Source organism: Protopterus annectens, chromosome 6.part1, assembly GCF_019279795.1.
Source record: "Protopterus annectens isolate FY-2018-M chromosome 6.part1, PAN1.0, whole genome shotgun sequence".
Taxonomy (NCBI): domain Eukaryota; kingdom Metazoa; phylum Chordata; order Ceratodontiformes; family Protopteridae; genus Protopterus; species Protopterus annectens.
Window position 1 is genome coordinate 448,101,816 of NC_056738.1, and position 22,575 is coordinate 448,124,390.

Sequence of the window (22,575 nt, forward strand, 5' to 3'; positions counted from 1 at the left end):
CACATCTCATACATCTGTGTTTTACAGTTAATTTCATTTCTGGACATACTTCTGATGTTAAAGCTGTGAGCTGTTTGAAGACAAAGATTATGATGTGTTTCGACTCACTGTTGACTGAGTTTTTTCTTGTGGTCACACCCACAAAATGATGTTAAGTGTTGGCAGTAATTTACATACCAACAAAGCATTCAAAGCCATCATACTTCTTCAGAGGAGCATTTACTTATTTACAGTTTGGTTTCATTACTGGAGCAACAAATGTATTCATTTTCAAGGGTGGGCTTTCCACCTCTGCGAAATAGCTCACAAAAACTGTCTTACTAACTTATAAGACTATCTTGTTGATGCACATAGTGAGGAAAAGTAGTAGCACAGCATTTCATGATGTCATGATGTCATGTCAGGAGTTTTCAACTTCAAGAAAATGTTAAGTGGCAGTGCTTACCAATGAAATTAACGGAAACAATAACACATTTTTTTTCTGTCAAACACTGTAATTTCCTATTGTGTATCTTAAGAAGATTACTCCAGTAACTAAGGGTTGATTATTTACATTTTAAGGAAAATTTGACCAATCACTTTAATCTGTTTAATTTAGTTTAAAGTCAGTTGCCAGTGGTCGAAGAGTTATTTTTTGGTCTTCAGGAAAATTATCTTGCACATCCAAATAGTAATTGGGTATGAAGGCAGTCTAGTGAGAGATATGTCTGTGTTTGGCAGACTGGATAGGATTCGGAATGCAATGCAGGCTGTTTTGCTTTCATTTAAAAAAATAATAACAAAGAAGTTTTTATTACAACTAATGGAAACTGACAGACTGGATACTTGGTATTGTCCAGGACATTTGGGGATAGCAGTAAGCAAAAGATCAGCATTAGGATGCAGAGCATGACAAAGGAAGTGTAATATTTCTACAGGCTGGAGAGAGAGGTACTTTGTTCTTTTTTTTCTCTCTTCTTCATTATAAGACTGCACTTGTTGTCTCGCAATATGGACAGACATCCTTAATTCTGGGAGGTTTGGTAATTTTGGTGTGGGATCTTGCAAGTGCTATGACATCAAAGAGGTGACAGCAGGACCTTGCTCATTACTCACTTGCATATATGTGTATATATATCACTTTATGACTAAGGTAATGAATGGACTTCAGCTACTTGGACTGCACTTGTGATCTGTTGAGTAGCACACAGTGTTTTACTACTTTATTTCTGCTGGGGATTACTCTAATGTTAAGTAATGGTCAGTGTTCTGCCAAGGCACTGGGATCTTGAGAAGCTGCATACACCTAAATGCAGTGTGCCACAGAGTGATGGTTTTAGGATAATGCATGCACTGGGTATATAAGGAGGATCTTTTTTACTATTGTGGAAAGATAATGGCAAATTCATAAGCTGCTGGTGTGATGGAGATTATGGGAGACTAGCCACCCACAGGTATTATTAACAAAGTCAGTGGACTAAACAAAAGATGCATACCCCCCTGTATTCATGAGAAAGTCTCAAGAGCTGCACAGCAGCTTATGAAGTTGTAATGGCATGCTGTAAGGACAAGAAACGCATCATTGCATAGAATTTGCATCACTTACTTGGGCAGATTGCTTTAATAGTTTGCCACTTCAGTTTCATGTCACTATTTTTTCACTATTTGGCTAACAAAACATCTATATGTTTACACTTTATGTGATTTCCACCAGCAAGTTATTAACCGATACAGATCTTGCACAGGTTGACTTATCTGCATGGCTGACATGGCACTTAAGCTGTCCCCTTACAACTGGCACTGTACTTCTGCTGTTTTGGCATAGCTAGTGCATAATTGTATATTGATTACTACAAAATGACTAGACTGGTACTTACTTGCTGTCCTCTGTCTGACTATTGTGACAATAGGAGGTACTGACAACCATGCCAGGAGAAATAGAGCAGTGGATTTGTAATATATGTCAGCACAGCTAGCTGAAATTTTGGAAATAATTATATGCCATTTGTACATCAAACTGATTTGTACAGATGCTTGTGCTGAAATGTATTTATGAGGTTTGCTTGTGTTAAAATGCATTAACAGTTTGCCCTGCTGGAAGGAAAATAGATGTACATGCATTATAGTAACTGTTTAAATGTATACATTCTAACACCATATACTGGAAGTGAATAGGTTAATCTTAATCCACCTGACTTTGCAAAGTATTCCTGAAATTAAATTACCTGATGCGTTAAGCCATAAAGATGTTGTCCCACAGTTTTGAAGGGAGCCAGAGATGCAGTCTGTGTGCTAGAGAATAGGTTACAGCTCCTGTAGAAAGAGTGAAATGATTTTACTGTTTTGACTTCCAGCAGCTGCACTACATCCGAACAAACCTCTATCTGCATATATTGTAGCACATAGATGCTAAACCCTGATAGTTTCTATTGATGGGGGATAGTGCAGGAAATAGAGTCAGATGACCAGATGAATGTGATGATATTCTGTACAGAAATAATGTTTTAATATCAGAGGAGACTGAAGTCTCAGGGAGCATTCTGTATTCTGTCTTGGATCTGACAACAAGGACCACTCACCCAGTTTATCTTGCCTTGCAGTAGTAAGTAGGTTAACTAGGGAACAGTAATTCTCTTTAGATTTGTCTTGAAAATGTAATGAGATTAGAAGTACTGTTTTTCTGTAACTGTGTGCCTCTTTCCAGCTGTGTTAGTTTTAATATTCTTGTGACTGAAGCTCTGGTGTTTACTTTAAATAGATATTTAGTATTTTCTTGATTTTTTTTATTATTTATTATTAAATAATATGCCAAATGCCAAAAAGAAACAACTCAAGCTTTGTACTATAATCCCAAATGTTATCTAAGTTTAGATAAGTTCTGATACATAGTGATAAGTTTTATATTGTCTATGTAGTCTACCTTTATCATTTTTTTTAAATTATTGCATATTTCCACTTTTAAAATTTTTTTTGTCAAGTGTTTATATTTTTATTTGACTGTATTCATTGTGGAGCGTTTCTGCCTGGGCCTCCACCGAAAATAGGTTCCTGACCCAATGGACTTTCCCGGTCAGCAAATGTCAAATAGATACATAAATAAATAAAATTTCACTGTGGCCTGTCCTTATTAGAAAATATTTAAGCTTTGAGAGTACTTGCATATCTTTATTTGGTGACAACTGTGGCCACTCCTGAAAACATTACTGTTTGGTCAATATTACCATTTATATTAATATTAACTTTACTCAGCATAATTGGATACCCTTTTAAGAGCCTTATAGTAACTGACTGGTGGCAGTGAAACTCCCATACAGTCTGGGCAGAGTTAGTAGAGTGGGCAATTTGTGCCAGCCTCTTTCCCACATGTGTGTGGGTGAGTGAAAATACAATCTCAAAGAGTGTCTGTGTGGCAGCTACTTGGGGCAGGACACGAAGCGCTGGTTTTACAGAAAGAGTGCTGGAGGACTTGGCTTGAACACTCAGCTTAGGACCTAATCCTGCATCTGTACCAATGGGGAGTCTTGCTGGGGTCCTGGAGAAAGACAGAAATCCAGACCCCGGGCTGACCTATGTTCCCTGTGTGTTCTTAAGGGAAATTGTACTTGATGCAGATGATGATAACATTTGGATATACTGAGTGTATCCATTTGTATTCCAAGTGAACATCACTGTCCAGTGTGAGTGGTGAAGATTCAGGCTCCTTAAATGCTGGCCCAGAGTGGGGATGTCACAACTATTACTGATCACTGTTTGTATTTCATTTATCCCATCCATGCAACCTATTGCTGTTGTACTATTAAATTTGATGGCTTTTGAGTTGCCCGCCCATACTGTAAATCTTATTTTGGACACTGCTCCTAGATCCATCTAATCATCTCATTCTAGTCTCTTAAACTTGAATTATCTTCTGTTTCCTACCTTCCAACTTACTTAACAAAAATGCACTTTATTCATCTACTTTTACTATAGCTGTGTTTCTTCCTACTTTATTACTTTATCTAGCTTTTTACTGCACATTCTTAAAGTGTTCAGATGCATTTAATCTATTGCATTTATTATTGTTTGTTAGTAGCCTGATTAAATGTTAACTGTTATTCTAAGCTTCTTAGTTTTGATTTAAGCACTTGTGCTTTGATCTAGTTATCTTCCATAAGGAAGGTTTGTGGTCTACACTCTTGTGGCAAGAGAGGTAGCTTACACTCTTCTAAGTTGGAAATTGCTGGTTGAAGGCTTATTGTGTCTGTTACTCTAAAATTGTCTTAGTGTTGGCTTAAGCACTTAGGCTTCATGTCAGTTATTTTACATTAAGAAGGTTTGTGGTCTACACTCTTGTGGAAGTCAAAGGTAGCCTCCACCCTTCTGAGCTGGGAATTACTGGTGAAGGCTTATTGTACATGTTACTTTAAGTGTCTTTGTTCTGGTCTGTGGTCTGCACTCCTGTGGCATTACTGTCTAGTTAGACTTTTTTAACTACTAAAGAATCTAATTTGCTCATAGGTGAGTGTTGCTCATCTAGTTGCCTGTCTTATTGACTTGTTTACTATTTAAGTTTTTCTCACTCCTCCATAGTAGATCAGTGGCCATGGATATGCACTTCTCAACTCTATCTGTGGCCAGTCTGGTTGAGCTGGGTATTCTGAAGCATTGTTGCAATTGCCTCATGTACACTGACAACCCACATATTCTTAATAAAGTAAATAGTGTATGTTAGAGGTGCAAATACACTTTAATGCTGTTGGCAAAACTCTCTTATACAACCAAAACTAATCCTGTAGAGGTTGTCAGTGACACTTGCTTCATGCCTACTGCATAGGGTTTGGTTAATCAGAAGTGCAGAAAACAGCTGAAAATAAGCACTTATCTTTTGTAGTCTAACAGCAGATTTTTGGAAAATAACAGAGCAAGGGCAGAAGGCCTAACTCACTGCAGCATTGAGCAAACAAGCACAAACTGGTTTGAACACTAGCTATTTAAAGCAGAGAAACAGGAACCAGCCAAAGTTCAAATTATCCAAACAAAATGCCCTGAGCATAGCCCTGCAGTAGTAACTCTTGCCAGATCAGATCAAACTGTAACTTCCTTCCACAAGGGCACAGCTAGTCCTCTCCAGATAAAAGATTAACTGTTTTACAAGCTTCAAAGGTCACAAATAGTACTAGATTCAGCAAACTCTGAACCTAGTGTATGCTAGTGTTTTTCAAGTGCAGCAACAAGTAAAATGAACTGTAATTACTGATGTGATAGGAATTCAATTATCAGACATTCTAAAAACTGCAAAAAAATACACTTGCACAAATAAATATGCAGTAAATATTGCTTTAGTTAATAAGAATTGCAGGAAGCACTTGAAAATAAGTGCTTATTTTTGTAGTCTGACAGCAGATTTTTAGAAAACAGAAAAGCAACAGCAGAAGGCTTAATTCACTGCAGCTTTGAGCAAACCGAGGTAAGCAAGGGTAGAGACGCTACTCATAAAACTACTGTGTGGCAATTGCAAGTAACCTTCCTAAAACACTAAGACCTCTTGCATAGTACAGTCAAAGAAATGTTCCTCGTCCATCATGACACTATTAAAACACCATCCCCAGCTAAACATAGTAACACAGGATTCAATGCCTCACTTGGTAAGCCCTTAAGGCAAACCAGCATACAACCACATTTCTTAGTCATTGTTGATTCTATAGTGAGGCAAGCTGACGTCCCCCTCACTAGACTGAGTAAGGAAAGAGTCATGGTTAGCTGTCTTTATGGGGCTAGATTCATCAAGCCACATGGGCACTCAGGACATTGAACCACAGGTATCAGTATGACTCTGTCATATTCCAGGTTGCTATTAATGACCTGTGACATAGCTCCCTTGACTGTATGAAGCAAGACATGACCAAGCTCACTAAGTATGCATCTCAGGCAGGTACGAGCCTAGCACTGAGGAGCATCCTACCTTCTCCAAGATGATGCCACATTAGCAATAGAAAATTATTGATGTTAACAATTGGCTTAGCTTCTGATGTCAATCCAGGGGAGGGGGAGTACAATATCTGATGGCTTGGGTGGACATGGTTGATAGACCACACTGCATTCCCAGGGAGGGACTGCACTTATCTCCTCTAGGCTTTTGGATATTGGCAAATACCTTTTCCACCCCATAATACCTTTTTTGGCAATACTAAACTGATAAACCTACAGACTTAACTGAACGTATGAAGGAATATCTGAAGGTGCTACTGGTCAATGCTAGAAGTCGTAACAAGAGACTCCACTCCCTGCAAACCTCCTTCTCCCTGTAGAGTGTAGACATCTGTGTAGCAATGGAGACATGGTTTAAAGTCACTGAGAGTACTGCAATAATGCAAGGTTATAATACTTTTCACAACTTTAGACCAGCTACTGCACAGGATGGAACTAAAGGTGGAGCAGTGTCAGTCTACATTAAGACTAATCTCACATCCAAACTAGTTAAAGTGTATGAACTGGTGGAACTCATACATGTGCAACTCGCCATTAACAGGGTATTGTAACATATTCTTGCAACATACAGGTTCCCTCCATATCCCAAGAAACCCATACTACTTATCTCAATGTACTAGAGTCCCTCAACATTCAACCCAATACAATATCCACGGGGAAGATCAACTACCCCTCTATAAATTGGGAATCCTACACCACTTTTAATGCACAAGCCCAGCTATTCCTAAACTTTGTTAATACAAACATCCTGGAATAATTGGTCTATTCTCCTACCAGGGGGGAAAACATCCTTGACTTTGTACTTACAAACATGGGGGGGTGGGCTAATGTTCCTCACCTAATGTAATATCTTCGCTCATCAGATCTGACCATACGGCAGTATTACTTGAAATAAAATTTAAATCTGGTGATCCAGTGAAACCAAAATCCTTTATGAATTATTCCAAGGCTAACCTCTCACTACTAAGCAACACCTTGGCTTAATTCCAAGCACCCCCACACCCAATAAACACCATAGAATACACTGAACTATTTACAAAATCTCTCTACAACCATATTCACTGCTGTATAGAGCAAGGTCTGCCCACTCGTATTAAGAATAATACAAACTCAAAAGACAAGCCAGCTTAGTGGAATCATAATATAAATCAGTTATACAACAAAAGAAAAACAACTCTTGGCCAAGAATAGGAGAAACAAAGCCATACATACCAAAACCCCCCTGACCAATCTAAACAGACAGCTAAGAGGGTAAATTAAAACATCAAAAGCTAAATGTGAAAAAAAAATAGCTTCTTAGGCAAAGGACAACCACAAAGCTTTCAACAACTATGTCCTTAACTTCAGAGGAAATACACAACAATGTGTACAACCTATTGTAAATGGCATCACCCTTACTGAAATGGAGACCCTTACCAACATATTGGCTGACAGGTTCAGCTGAAATCCCCCCCCCTCGACTCCCCCCATGATAGTCCAAAGGAAATACCACAAAACACAATCCCTCCAACCATTACTAGAGAAGGGGTCATAAATGCAATTTCCAGGGCCAAAAATGCTGCACACATGGGCCCCAAATGTTTAATAAATAACACAAAGCATGACCTCTCTGGCCCACTTGAATCACTTTTCAGTTGGAGCCTTCAGTCATATTTTGTGCCCAAGGAATGGAAGATGACTATAGCCATTCTTCTGCACAAAGCAGGTCCAACCACTGATCCGGGTAACTACAGGTCCATGAGTCTTACCAACCTGAGATATAAGGTGATGGAAAGCATCATCATGGACATGATAAATGAGGAGATAGGAAACCTGCAAATGCTGGAGCCATCACAGTTAGGATTTGTTAAAGGAAGGTCATGCCTATTAAATTTGGTAGACTTTTTTGAGAGCATCACCAAAGCATTGGAAGAAGGTAAGACTGTGTGCACACAACTTACCTCGACCTGACCAAGGCTTTTGATATAATACCCCACTCAGGCATTATAGATAAGCTCTCTAATTTAGGTATAAACTCTTGTATCACCCGCTGAAAAGCCAACTGGTAGGACCCAAGAGCTCAAGATAGGTGAGGCCACCTCCTTCAAGAGGCCAGCCACTAGTGGAGTTCGCCAGTGCTCTGTACTGGGCCTGCTCCTTTTTGGCATCCAGTTCTCTGAAATGGAAGCAAGTGCTGAAGGTTTATGGCTGACAAAGTTTGCAGATGATTGCAGGCTGGGGATTATCATTGCATCCCCTGCAGATACTAGCATTCTTCAAGAAGGTCTATCTCTGAATAACAAATGGTGACAAAATCTTGGGTAAGATTCAAGTCAGTAGCTGGTGTAAGGTATTTAGCAGAAGTCAGATGAGCCTTTATTATTTCCTGTTGTAAGTTGCTAAAAACTGTTCCTTCTTTCTTTCCTTCTTAAATTTATTAAATTGCTCCTTTGTTCTTTCTTTCTTTCTTTCTTTGTGTGTTCTTTCTTTCTTTGTGTGTTTGTGTGTGTGCGTGTGTGCGTGTGTGTGTGTGTGTGTGTGTGTGTGTGTGTACATGTTGGGGGTATTTATTTTTTACTTATACACATCATTCTTTCTCACCATTTCTTTAAAACTTTAATAGCAATTAAAAGGAACTCAATTTGTATCAACATGTGCAAGGGTTTTGTTGCTTGGATAATGGCTGAAATGTTTATCGAGTTATTTTGCTGTGTTTGTAGCTAACTGTTGATGGCAGTAACCTGAAAATATACTGAAATATCTGTTTTATAGTAGAGTGCACAGAATATTGCGTCATACTGTGCTGGTGCAAATGTAAAAATAGGGCTACTTTATCACTCACTGACAATATTGGAGAACTTATTGAGGAGGGATACAAATGCAGTTACAGCTGGTTTGACTGGGGAATCTAAAAGGCAAGATAAGAATTGTTATATTTTTATTTATTTCTGACAGATGGATTTTTTATCAGCTGTGACCAAATAAATGGAATAAAATGCTTAGCAGCGTAGAAGAAACACCCTACATTGAATCTTTTCTAGCAACAAAAATCATTTGTCAGTGTTGCTTTGTATTATTGCATTTTTACATAGTGCGGAATCTGTCATCCTGTTATACACTAAAAAGGCATGCTAACCACGCCCCTTTCTCAAAGGCATGCTAGCCATGCCCCTTTCTTAAAGGCATGCTAACCAAGTCCCTTTTTCAATCATTGCTGTCTGATCCCGTTGTTGCTGCCATAATTGTTTTACTGAAGTTAGAAAACGGGTTGTGAAGTACGAAGAAGATGATTGAGCATCAGGCGTTGATTCATGAACGCCACCCCATGTTTACATGGCATGGAGTCAGGAGTTGTTTCAACTGTCACTACCTCTACTCCTCTCCGAATAGAACAACTCTTCTATTTTCTTCAAAAGCCTCAAGTTTTTCTCATGCAGACCATTGAAATCTTCACTGGACATTCAAATTTCCTCTTGCCTTCTTCCTGCCTCCCTCAAATTAGTCACCAAATTTTCTTACACATGCGACTGGATCATCGTAATCTGTTCCCTGGAACTTTCTGCACTAATCTCCTATTTTCTTTCTTCTTTCTTTCTTCATCACTACACATTTCCATCTGCTGCTCCTGCTTCACCTCCCAGGATTCTGTGCACACAGAAACACTGGCTGCACCACTGTTTTTGCACACCTTACTCTTTAACTTCTTTGGCACTCTTATGTCATGTGCTGTCTTTAACATTTTGCGCCAGATAACTGTAGCAGCTCTTATTCTAGCTTTAATTTCCTCATTCAGACTTTCTTTCTCCTCACCCACCCTTCCTAAATACTTGAAGATGTTAATCTGCTGAACTCTATCCTGTTCTATTCGAGCTTTTAGCTTTGTATGATTTCCCCGCTGGCTGCCAGGACTACTTGACTTGCCTCTACTCACTTTCACCCAGTGAGCCTGCACTTTAGATTTCCAGTCCCCTATCATTTGCTGAAGTTTGTCCACAGACTATGCTTCTAGTGTCCAATTGCCTGCAGACAACAGCTTTATTGATCTGTTCCCATCGACTTATTCGTTGATATAGTCCATCTCTGTTATGAACTGGAGTGGGCTCAGAAGTGAGCCCTTATGCACAAGAACTCCCACTCTTAATACCCTTTGTACATTTGGGGTCTGTTTGTACTTTTTTCACTGGGTTTCTGTACATAGCTTGCACTAATTCTGTCAATGTTTCCAGGACTTTGAGCCATTGCAAGACAGCCCACTTCAGTTTAGTTTACGTTACCACCATATTAACTTAGAATTTGTGTAGCACTTTTGCATTGCCATTAAACTACTTGGAAGATTCGGTAAACCACCTGGTGAATTGTTTCATACAACTATTTGCCATTATCTCTACACAGAGATGCAAAACTGAAATGAATAAACATTTGTTGCATAAAATCATACTTTCTTGTGGCAGTCATAATTATAGATGTGTGCTTTTGTTTTGCTGTAGCACAGATGTATTATTTAAAAAAAGTATATACATATGGGGCAAGTTAAAATGATCAAAACTCCAGTGTTGACAACTGTTTTGTTTTTTTTTCTTTTGTGCTCTTTATATTTGGGCAGGAGATTTTTGTTTTCTGTCCTCAACCTTACCTTGAGTGAGTTGGCAGTCTGATGAAAGCCCAGGCTGTCAATGTACTTAGCAACTGCTCTGTAATACATATATGTATATATTTATATAAATGTGTGTCTGTGTATGTGTGAGTGTATGTTTGACACATGTGAGTATAGGGTGATACTCTGATTCCATCGAGCAATGAACCTTCACTGAGAAGTGTATGTTCATAAAACATGACTATGAATCCCAGTCCTTTTTTCAAGGGCAACCCAAGAGCATTGTTTTGGCTAAGTAATTTGCTCAGAGTCACACTGTAGACAAATGGAGGTTGAGAGAATGAATCCAACTCTGGACTTCATGACAACACTCTATAGTATGTTATAGGATTACATTTTTCCACCAGCTACCACCCTCATGCTCATGTAATGAATATTTGCAAAGCTGAAGCATTTCACAAAAGAAAAGTCAAACACTTGGACCAGATTTACAAGTATTTGATGTTTGTTTTGTAAAATATGTGAATCATGCTTTATTTTTATTGCTTTTGGTTACTAGTTTATGCTTTAGCCTTGAGTCATTTTGTACTGATTAAAGCCAAGTATTATGATGGCTGGGTATAGTGACCTTTCTTAATCTGTCAGAAATATGATAAATATGGCCTCTGTAAAAACAGCTATGCATCTCAAGTAGAGTAACGAATGCATGGGGCAATACATTAAATCACAGGAAAAGGAGGCGACTCCAAGTACTCACATGCTAGTAGCTTGCAACATACTTGCTCAATGACAATTACTTGAAAAAGTAATAGCTTGAACTCCCAGTAGTTTGATCTCCCACTTCTACGTAGCTCTCCCAACACCTGGCCCTATAAACTTGTATATTCCTAACAGAAGTCTAACTCTAACTCTAAAACATCCACCCATTCCCCAACCAGAGTCTTCTGTCTCTTACCCCAAAAGTCTGCTCCCTAACTCTAAAGTCCCTGATCAATCCGTTAACCTAAAACTCCAACCCTCTCCCTAAACCTAAATTCACAGATTGCTCCCCAACCTGAAAACTTTTCTCCCAACCCCTAAACCTCCCTTCTCACTCCATAAACCTAAACCTCCCTTCCTGCTGCCTAACCTTAAAACTCTGTTCCCAGTGCCTAACCTAAAATCCCTCTCCCACTCCCTTCCCTTGGCTGCTGCACTTACCTTGCTTGAGCTCAAATGTGTTCAAATAAGATACGGCAGCTGTTTGCCCAAACTTATATTCATGTTTGAACGTAAGTGACAGGTCATACAAACTACAGTAATTTTCAAGCTGTTGGGAGCACTTCTCGTAGACCAAGGAAAACAATATCATGCAAACGAGAAACACAGTAGAAATAATACCCATTTGTTAACCAGGTAGGTCCATTGGGCACACAGTCCCTTTTCAGGGGTGACCCTAGATCAATGTCTGGTTAAGTGACTTGCTAAAAGTACACATTAAGCAAATGAGGACTGAGGGAATCAAACCCTGTACCATAAGAAGTAGGAATATATAGTTGAGTCAAATGGGATAGAATTCCCAACATGAAGAACTTGACATTAGTAATATATATTCAAGAACTGTGTGGAAAGGTTCCAAGTTGTAACAGCTGCTAATTCAGGGGTCTGCTAGCACAGAAGTTTTTTCATTAACTTCCAGTTTACTAACTGGTTATTTTTCTGCAGTAAATTGTCAGTAATATATCAATGTAATCATATTGCCCTGTACAAAAGATTACATCTGTCTTTTGAAATGTAAACAGATGATTTTAGAACAGTCAGAAAAACATCACCCCTTTAAACTAACTTTTTTTAAACAAGAAGCATCTTTATTAAGTTATCATATATTACACAGGCAATCATACATTCATATACATGGCAACCCACCATATTGACATAATTCCCTTTGAACTATATTCTTGTTAGAAATTCTTGCATACACTAGGTGTTATGTCAAATGCTGTTGAACAGCTTTTAAAGTATGGAACACCTATAACGAAATGTCAGGTAGAATGATTTAGAATTAGACTTTTACACAGGAAGGATATTGTTCACAGATGAAGCTTTTTGTTAGTTATCACTGATGCATGAAAACAAAAGCTGTGGTAGTATTGTTCATTGACACTGCACAGTCTTATATGTTTCCCTGTAAACAGAAAGAAATGCACTTATTTGTAACACTTTTCAGACCTTGAATTCATATATTTAACTTGAAATTTTCAAACAGTTAAACACTTGTCATGCTGATTAAAATGCCATCACTTTAAGTTTACATTTCAGAAAAGCGTTGTCAGACTTAAAACAAATACCAAAAAGAAAATGATCACAGTCAAGAGCACATGGGTCACATGATCACAGTCAAGAGCACATGGGTCACATGATCACAGTCAAGAGCACATGGGTCACTGGTTCAGTTTCTGTCTGGAAGTAATTTCTGTGCATTGTTAGGATGTCTTCCCTGTTCATAGGTGTGCACTAGGCTAATGGCCCTGGGTCTTTTACAAGCCTAGCCCATAGAAGTGCCATGGCATTGTGTTGCCCATCGTTATTTCCCAGCGCCTCTATCAAGTACAGCCACTGCAGTGATCCCTGGGGTGAACTTTCTATTTCCCATCCAATCAAGATTTCGCTTGAAGAGGGCTAGTGAGGTGCTCTGCTTGACATGTATGGGAAGTCGATTCTAGAGCATGGGTAGTCTCTGGGTTATGAAACTGTCCTTCAGCATGTTCTGTTGATTGAAGTAATGAGGTTGACATAATTCCCTGTGTTAGAATAGGCTTATCCAAAGGACTACAGCTCCCTCCTATGCCACAACAACATGCAAATATGGGAGATAAATAGACTAAAAGCTGTCCTTAAAGTGCCTGCTTTGTGAATGCATGTGTGTGTGCTCTTTATGTGCTCATTTGTGTACATGTGTGTATCTATGTGTGATATGTCCTAGGATAAAGCAACGTTCCATGTATAGAATATTGTTTTTTTCTTTGTACCTTAGCATGGACACAAGCTTTCTTTGGCCCACAAACGGATTAAGTAGGCACTGAAAATGGGTGCACAGAACACTTTCTAGATGATGAAGAGAGAGAGAAGATGAGTTGTGTATTAACTGATTTGCTGATTGCAAAAATAACACACACACACACACACACACACACACACACACATATATATATATGTCTATATTACTTCATCAAATACGTGAATATCGAATGCTTACATGAGCGAATATTCACGTACTCGAAGTTTATGAATTTTTTTTTGTGTTACAGTGAAGATAGGGATTTTTGCTCTTTCCTCACTGTAGTGCAATCTTGGAGTAGGGATATATATTTAGCTTGGGGTATGGGGGGGTGCAGCCCCCCAGAATATCATTTTTGAGTATGTGAATATTCGCTCATGTGAGCGTTCAATATTCATGTATTCGATGAAGTGATATAGACGATATATATATAATATATATATATATATATATATATAGATAGATATAGATATGTACATGTTATTGCATTTAATCAACAATATTACATCACGTTTCTCTTCATACAGCAGTACTTCAATTTACCATAAGAAACTCAAGTGTCTCAGTTACTTTCAACGACAAAGTGACTCAATGGATCTTACAGGATGTTCACAGTAGTTTCTTCAGATCTGCTTTATACTCCATTTGATAAATACAGCTAGCAAATACAATGACTGGATGGATTTGAAATGTGTGGGTACTTCTGTGGTTCTCTTTTGATGTGCGTGCCAATGTAAGAAACAGCACAGCATGTTTTTACCATGACAGATAAACATTTTCAGCTTTAGCATTGCTATGGTAATATTAATAATATACATCTCTTCACTCCTTTGACTTAATTCTTAGTGTTATTACCACAACAATATGAAATATCTCATATCATACAGAATAAATTCAAGAAGCAGTCGACACCTACACTGTTTTGGTGCACACATTTCTGCCTGCTGTCATTTTTATTCCCAGTATGCAGTATGTCCAGCCCAGGTATTGAGCACTCACTGATGAATTATGGGGGATGTTTATTCCGTAGGTAAGACTGCAGAGCATTAATCTTTCATTCCTTGTCAATATGTTTGTCCAGCAAATGACGAAAAGAGAAAGTGGCAACAGGAAGCATAACAAAACATTTCTTCTGAAGCAATTTTCCTTTACTCTGCCTGTATTCTATCCCATGTCTCTTCAGCAGAAAATAAATGGTTTGTCCCCATTGATCTGTTATCAATGTACTCCACATGGCATATTTTTATTAACCAATACTAATATTTACTATCACTTTTCATTTTAATTAGTTAGTAAAATATTTTAGTTTTTTTTCCTAAGCTAGTATTTATTTTGTCACTTCATATTCAAATGGTTATAATTCATTTCAGTTTAATTCTGGTGACATGCAATTATGTTTCTTTTCAGCTTGTATATCTTAACTAACAATATGATCTGACATAGTTTTAAAACTCTGGGTGTTGCTCTACACCTTAAGAATTATATTTTAAATAATCTTTTTCATGACTCCCTTATTTTGTGTTCCTTGTATCAGGCTGAAGATATGCAGGAGGATCTTATGTAGGTCTGTAGACAAAAACCTGTTTATAGGAGAAGCTTTACTAGACAAGAGGAAGTTCATGAAATAATTTTGGTAACAAATGTGGACTAGATGCAATTCAGAGGGAAAAAAAATCAAACATTTTTATTTATTTATTAATCTATTAACTGAGTTAATTAACTAATCTGTTAACCTGACCTTTTCAGCCACATCCTAAGCAATTGGGAAAAAAGAAAAGTACAAAAAACAAAACTGCTGAGGTAAAAATTCACAAACAAAATCTGTAAAATCTAAGCCCTGAAATGTGGCATCCGAGGAACTGAGTAATAGAAATAACGCCATCTGTAGAAGCCTGTACATCACTGCTTGTATTGCCCCATGACAGCCGTTCAAGGCATAATGACTTACAAGAAATGGAAAATGTGATCACGTAACTGCAACTACTCCATTAACCACAGAATAGTGAAACATTTTGCCTCTCTGTACCCCCTGTCATGGTGAACTGCATTCCAGCAAAAATGTATCATTCATTCCTCTCTTGCCATGGATTATGCTGAGATCTTTATACACACACACACACACACACACACACACGAAACATTAATTACTGTAACACTTGTGTAACAGGCCCTTTATTTTTCTTTGTACCACAAAGTAGTGAGCAGTTATTTAATGTTACAGACATGCACAAACATACATGCACATGCCCAGACTCGCACATCTGCACACACACATAGAATTCCTGTAATAGTCATTTAGCTAGTCCTTCATCTTTCTTTGCAGCACCAGCTCACACAGATACACATACACACACCTAGAATTCCTGTAACAGTTGTGAAACTGGTCCTTTATCTTTCTTTGCTGCACCACAAAATACTTATTTAATGTTATCCACAGGCGCGTGCACACACACACACACACACACACACACACACACACACACACACACACACACACACACACACACACACACACACACACCTTGAATTCCTGCAACAGTTGTTTAACTGGGCCTTCATCTTTTTTGCAGCACTGGCAGTTAATTATGTAATGTTACATCTGGGCCTAACAAACCTTAACTTAGTAGAAGTAGAAAATTGTTTACAAGCTCCACCAATGAGACCATGAATCTCCCATTCCACAAAGACTTCTTTGCTTTTCCAGAGTGTCAAGCATGCTTCAATCAATTTTCTTTATTTTGACACATTGCACCACTAATTGTTACATGAAACATAAAACAGGACTGCGTACTGAGTTATAGAGGAATGGCATTAGCATACAGGCCTTTTGTGCATCATAAGTAAGACATGGTAGGCTATATGCCACTAACATGAGTATCATTTGTTTTACAGGACTCAGTACATTATAGCATGAATGCTGTCATCTGAACAAGCAGCTGCATGGACAAAAATATATACTGTTTTTTTTTTTTTTCAAAAAAAGGTTCTAAATTTTTCAGAGCACACTTTGGCACCACATGATAGCTACCTATATATTAAAAAAAAACATTTTGAATAATTCAGTAAACATTAGGTATTCAGTTCTGTCTCAATGAACTACACTAAAGGCAAAATCATGACTCTCTAATCAACCAACCATTTAATTTTATTTACTAGTTACCTCATTTGGAAACTGGGTTGGTGGACTGAAAAAGCTGGGCCCTTTAACCCATGACCTGGATTAGACAGTGACATAGATATTTAACAATAATATGGATGAGTATGGCCAGGTTTCTACTTATATATGATATATTATGAATTCAAGAAGTTGTTTCCAAGCTTCATGCTTGTGGTGAGTTTTTTGCGGACTGTATTAAAATCACATCGGCTTAACCTGAAAATGCAGTCACTGGAGGCTCTCCTCACACTGGAAGATGCCAACTTGGTTCAGGACTATGGAGAGGACTCCTGCCTTACCAGGCTATAGCTCATTCCACACATTCTGACCCCAAAATGAGGTCAGGAAGACTAAGGGTAGTAGAGTCTCTATCTCCATTAAAGACAAGCACACCTCCATACTGGTTTGCCGCCATGGCGCACTGGAATTGAACTCCAGCTGCAAATGACAGATGACAAGACACCCATCCAAGTTATAGCCAACTATAGCCCCCCTCCATGACTCAGGACACCCACTCTTCCTACCTGGACCTACATGACTCCATCAAGGTACCCCCTAACACCCTGATCCTTAGTGACTTCAACTACCCCACCATAGACTGGGTGAACTATTCCTGCACTAATGTGCTCACCCAACGATTCCTTGACTTCATCAGTTCTAAAGCACTAGATCTGCTCGTTTCATCCCCCACAAGGGGCGATAAAATTCTGGACTTGGTTCTCACCAACATGCGTGACTGCTGCATCACTCCCATAGTATGTTCTTACCTGGTGAGATCAGATCATTGGTCTGTCTCATTCAAAGTTTCTTTCCTACCCAGCCATAACCAGGCTAAAAAAATTCTCAAAAGCTAACATCAACATCCTAAGGATGGGTATCAGTAGCTGCACATCACCACCCCCTCAGATGATGCAGACAACTATGCTGAACAGTATGCCAGTGCAGTATACAAGCACCCATAAAACTGCATGGACTCAGCCATACCCAACAGAACTAAAACATGCTCCTCAAGGAAACACAGACCTGCCTGTTGGATATCCCCTATCAACAGGCTTTACAAAAAAAAAGGAAGAAACTGCTGTCCAAATGTAAAAAGGAATAAATTCCAAATTGAAAAATCTCCCTCCTCAGCCTCAACAAGCACATTAGATCACTAGTGGAAACGTCTGAAGCCAATTATGAATCAAAACTGGCCTCCAAAACAAAGGGAAACCACAAAGCCTTCTTTAGTTATGTCAGGAACCTCCATGGCAAAGCCCAGGTTTGTTCCGAATTAGTACTTTATGGTACCACTTACACTGATCCTGTTGAGTTAGCCAATGTTTACTGCATTTCCTGTGTTGCACTTAATTTAAAATAATTTTTTTCTCTTAAAATTGCATTTTACCTGACCCTGGCCTAGCACTCAAGTATGGGGTCATTTATTGCACTGTTGTGAGTATCTTGCTACTTGTGTAGCTCTGCTACCTTTAAACTAAAACAAACAAAAAAAATCCTTTTTTCCCACTTTCTGAAATTTAAGAAAGTTCAGTTACAGATTTGTTGTTCTGAACTGTTTGTAAGTTTCTTGGAGGTCAGTGCTTGCTTGGGCTAAAGGGAAGTCTCTGTGTTCACCAGTGGCAGTGGTTAACACTGAGCAGCCTGCCTGTCCCTGTAGGAGTGGTTACTGCCTAGAAGCTGTAGTTTTATTGGCCATTTTTTGTCAATTCCAAACTCCTTGATCTCTCTCTCTTAAAACCCTGCAACTCTCTTTTTGCGCGGTCTTGTGCACAGAGCAGCATCGGGCAGTGCCGCTTAAACAGGTTTAAACTATTTCCGGCTCCACAAAGTCTGCTCTTCACTTTTTCCCTTAGAACTGCTCTAAATCTCAAAATAAGCACTCTATTTTTCATTCTAAAGCCCTGCACTTGCTTGTATAAGTAATCTCACAGGTAAACACAAACTTAAGCACTACATCCTCTTATAATCCTTTTAAGCACTTGCTCCCTATTGGTTCTTTCTGATCAGTCAATAAGTAGTTCCCTATATTATTCAGGCATGTCCAAAGGTCAGTTTTGAGTTTACTCTCCAGTCCAGCTGGTGAATCTGGGAATCTTGAGGCAATGTTACAACTGCCTTATGTATACAGACCACCCTCTCGTCCTCCCAACAAGCTCAAATATATGTGAGAGATGCAACTATATAGCCAAACTGGAGGCTAAGCTCTCTCAACCCAGTACTGGCACAGCCTGTCAGGAGGAGAAGGTAACCACACACACCACAAATCCAGTCTCACATAGACCTATCGCATCAGCAAACCAAACACATAAAAACATACTTGGAGGCTCTAAATAAAAATCTGCCTAAGCAGCAGAGACCTCCAAAGCAGACATCCAAGCAACACCTACCACGAAACAATATCCTTGTAGCACATAGCTCACAAAGTTAATGTGCCACACAGTCACAGCCCTTAAGGCTAAACAACACACCTAATACACTTGTAATAGGTGACTCTATTGTCTGACACACTGACATCCCACTCACCAGGCTGAACAAGGGGAAGGTCACTGTAAGCTGCCTGTCGGGTGCCAGGATCCGCCACATAACACAAGCACTCAGGTCACTCCAAAACAAGTACAAATATGACTCCGTCATTGTCCATGCTGGTGTGAATGACCTGAGACGTACCTCCCTGGACTACATGAAAAAAGGTGTAGAGGAGCTCTTTGATCATGTAGCCCAGGCCGATATGACCCTGACCTTGAGTAGCATCTTACCCTCACCAAGAATGATGCCATAGTATAAAGACAAAATGACCAATTTTAACAATTGGCTAAAGTATTGGTGTCATTCAAAGGGGATCCAGTGTCTGTCAGCCTGGGCTGACATGCTCGACAAGCCACGTTGCTTCGCTAGGGATGGCTTGCACCTGTCACCCCTGTGTTTTCGAATACTGGCAAAGGCTCTTGCCTCCCCCATAGTGCCTTTTTAGGCAAGGCTCAAAAGACAAACCCACCCCCATAGACAACTCAAAGAAAAAAAAACTAAGGGTAATGCTGCTCAACGCCAGAAATCTAAACCTCAAGATGCATGCACTCAAGACTCTCCTCAGTATGGAGAATATCGATATCTGTGCAGTAACAGAAACCTTGTTCAAGGCTCCCGAGAGCACCCCAGCACTAACAGGTTCTACTTCATACCATGCTTTCCGGCCCCAAAACTCGGACCGAACCACAAAAGGAGGGGGAGTATCCATATTTATCAAAGATACCCACACATCCAGGTTAGTGGCACTGCATGAAGCATCTGAGACCACCCATGGGCAACTAACAGTGAGCAAAACTGCCTTTCAGTTTGTAGCCTGCTACAGACCACCCTCCCAAACACAGAAACCTCACTCGGCTTTCCTGAGAACACTGGAGAATATGAAGGTCTCTCCAAACACTATTATATTGGGTGACTTCAACTACCGAAACATCGATTGGGAAAACTACACAAGCCCAAACACCCTCGCCCAACGGTTCCTAGAATTTATAAACTCATGCTATGGAACAACTGGTCACCACTCCCACAAGAGGGGAAAACATATTGGATCTGGTCATCACCAACATGGGGTCTCTATGTTCCACACCAGAGGTATACCCCTCATTGGTAAGATCAGACCATAAACAAATCTCACTGGACATCATATTCTGTCCCCACCCCTAGCCAAGGAAACCACGGTGAAGAACTTCTCAAAAGCAAACTTCACATTTCTTATAACTGAGGTGGAATCCTTCAAAGCCCCCGGGCCAGTGGAAAATATGGCCCAAAATGCAGAATCCTTTACAAAAGCATTCTATGGACACCTACAGGAATGCATGGAGCATGCTATCCCAAATAAAACCAAGACTCACTCCTCCAAAGGCAGGAGACCTGTCTGGTGGACCCCGGCCATAAATAAGCTATACAACAGAAGGAGAAAGCTACTGCATGACAGAGCAAAATCCCAAAAAGGGAAGGCGTCACTGATCAGTACTACGATCCCTCATAAAATCATCTAAGGCCAGCTTCGAAAGAAAAATTGCACAAGACACTAAAGATAATCACAAGGCCTTCTTTAGTTATGTCAAAAACCTGGGTGGCAACTCCCATATATGTTCTGAGTTAGTGCAAAATGACAAAAAATACACTGAACCCACAGATATTGCCAACATCCTGGCAGAAAGGTTCAGTGCAAACTTCTCCCCCCTTCCCCCCCAAAAGAGCAAATGTCTATCCCAACAGAGTGTAGCCTTCCTGAGATCACAGATGCACAGGTGAGAGCTGCCCTCTCCAAAGCAAAAAACACAGCATCAATGGGACCAGATGGTGTCCCGGGCTGCGTCTTACATGAGCTCCAAGAAGAACTAAACCCTCATATAAAGTCACTGTTCAATCTCAGCCTTACTACAGGATATGTACCCAAGGAATGGCGTACAGCAACAGTGGTCCCACTCCACAAAGGTGGTGCCACAACAGACCCCGGAAACTATCGCCCTATAAGCCTGACTAGCCTGGTCTGCAAAGCTATGGAGCATATCATCATGGAAATCATAAACAAAGACATTGGGAACCTCCAGACACTGGATCCTACCCAATTCGGCTTTGGTAAGGACAGATCTTGCCTCTTAAACCTGGTCGACTTCTTTGAAACAGTTACCAAAGCCATAGATGAAGGGAAGGTAGTCCACACAGCCTACCTGGACCTCGCAAAAGCCTTCGACACAATACCCCACTTGGTCATCATAAATACGCTCACCAGCTTAAATATCAGCCCCTATGTCACAAGATGAGTTGCAAACTGTCTCAGGGATAGAACCCACATGGTCAGAATAGCAGGTGCCATGTCAGACTCTAAACCAGTTACAAGTGGCATCCCACAAGGCTCAGTCCTGGGACCTCTCTTGTTTGGTGTATATTTCTCCGAGGTACAGGCTAACACGGGTGGACTATGGCTGACCAAGTTCGCAGATGACTGCAAACTGGGTGCCGTAATCGACTCTCCGGCTGACACAAGCATCCTCCAAAAGGGTCTCTCAGAGACGGATAACTGGTGCCAGAGCCATGGCCTAAAGCTAAGTGCCAAAAAGTGCATAGTCATCCCCTTTGGGAAAAACAAAGTGCCCACAAATTACCACATAGGTGGTAATCCATTAAGTACAGAAGAAGTAATTAGGGACTTGGGGACCCAAGTAGATAGCGATCTCTCCTTTGACAATCACATTGCCAAAGTGGTTAGAAAGACCTTCTATATAGCCCACCTTATCACGAAAGGGTTCACATCTAGATCAAGAGAAGTCATTGTGCCCCTCTACTCATCACTTATCAGGCCCATAATTGAGTACAATGCCCCATTTGGGATGTACCTTACCCGACATCTGCAGCAACTGGAAAGACCCCAAAAGTATCTCACCAAGAGGATCAAGGGGCTCAAACAGATGCCCTATGCAGTTCGGCTAAAGAAACTCCAGCTCTGTTCAGTTGTGTACTGCCTATTCAGAGGCGATCTGTGTCTGACGTATAAAGCCATGTCCAACCCAGAATTAATGGACATGCTTCACCTCAGGAAATCCAAATCCTTTAGAGCTACATGCTCCAGGGACTTGAACCTCAGCACAGAAATAAATAGGACATGCTGGAGAGACAGATTCATATCCCAGAAGCTCCCCTCACTCTGGAACAAAATCCCAATCCATGTTAGGCAGAGCCCCTCACTGACCCTCTTCAAGAGAAATCTTGATGAGTGGATGGGAGATTGTAAGTTTACCCCTGGGATCTCTTCTGTGTCACTGCTTGACAGAGGTACAGTAAACTAACCTTAAAAGGGCTACCTTCTGTGACCTACTATACAGAGGCACAGTC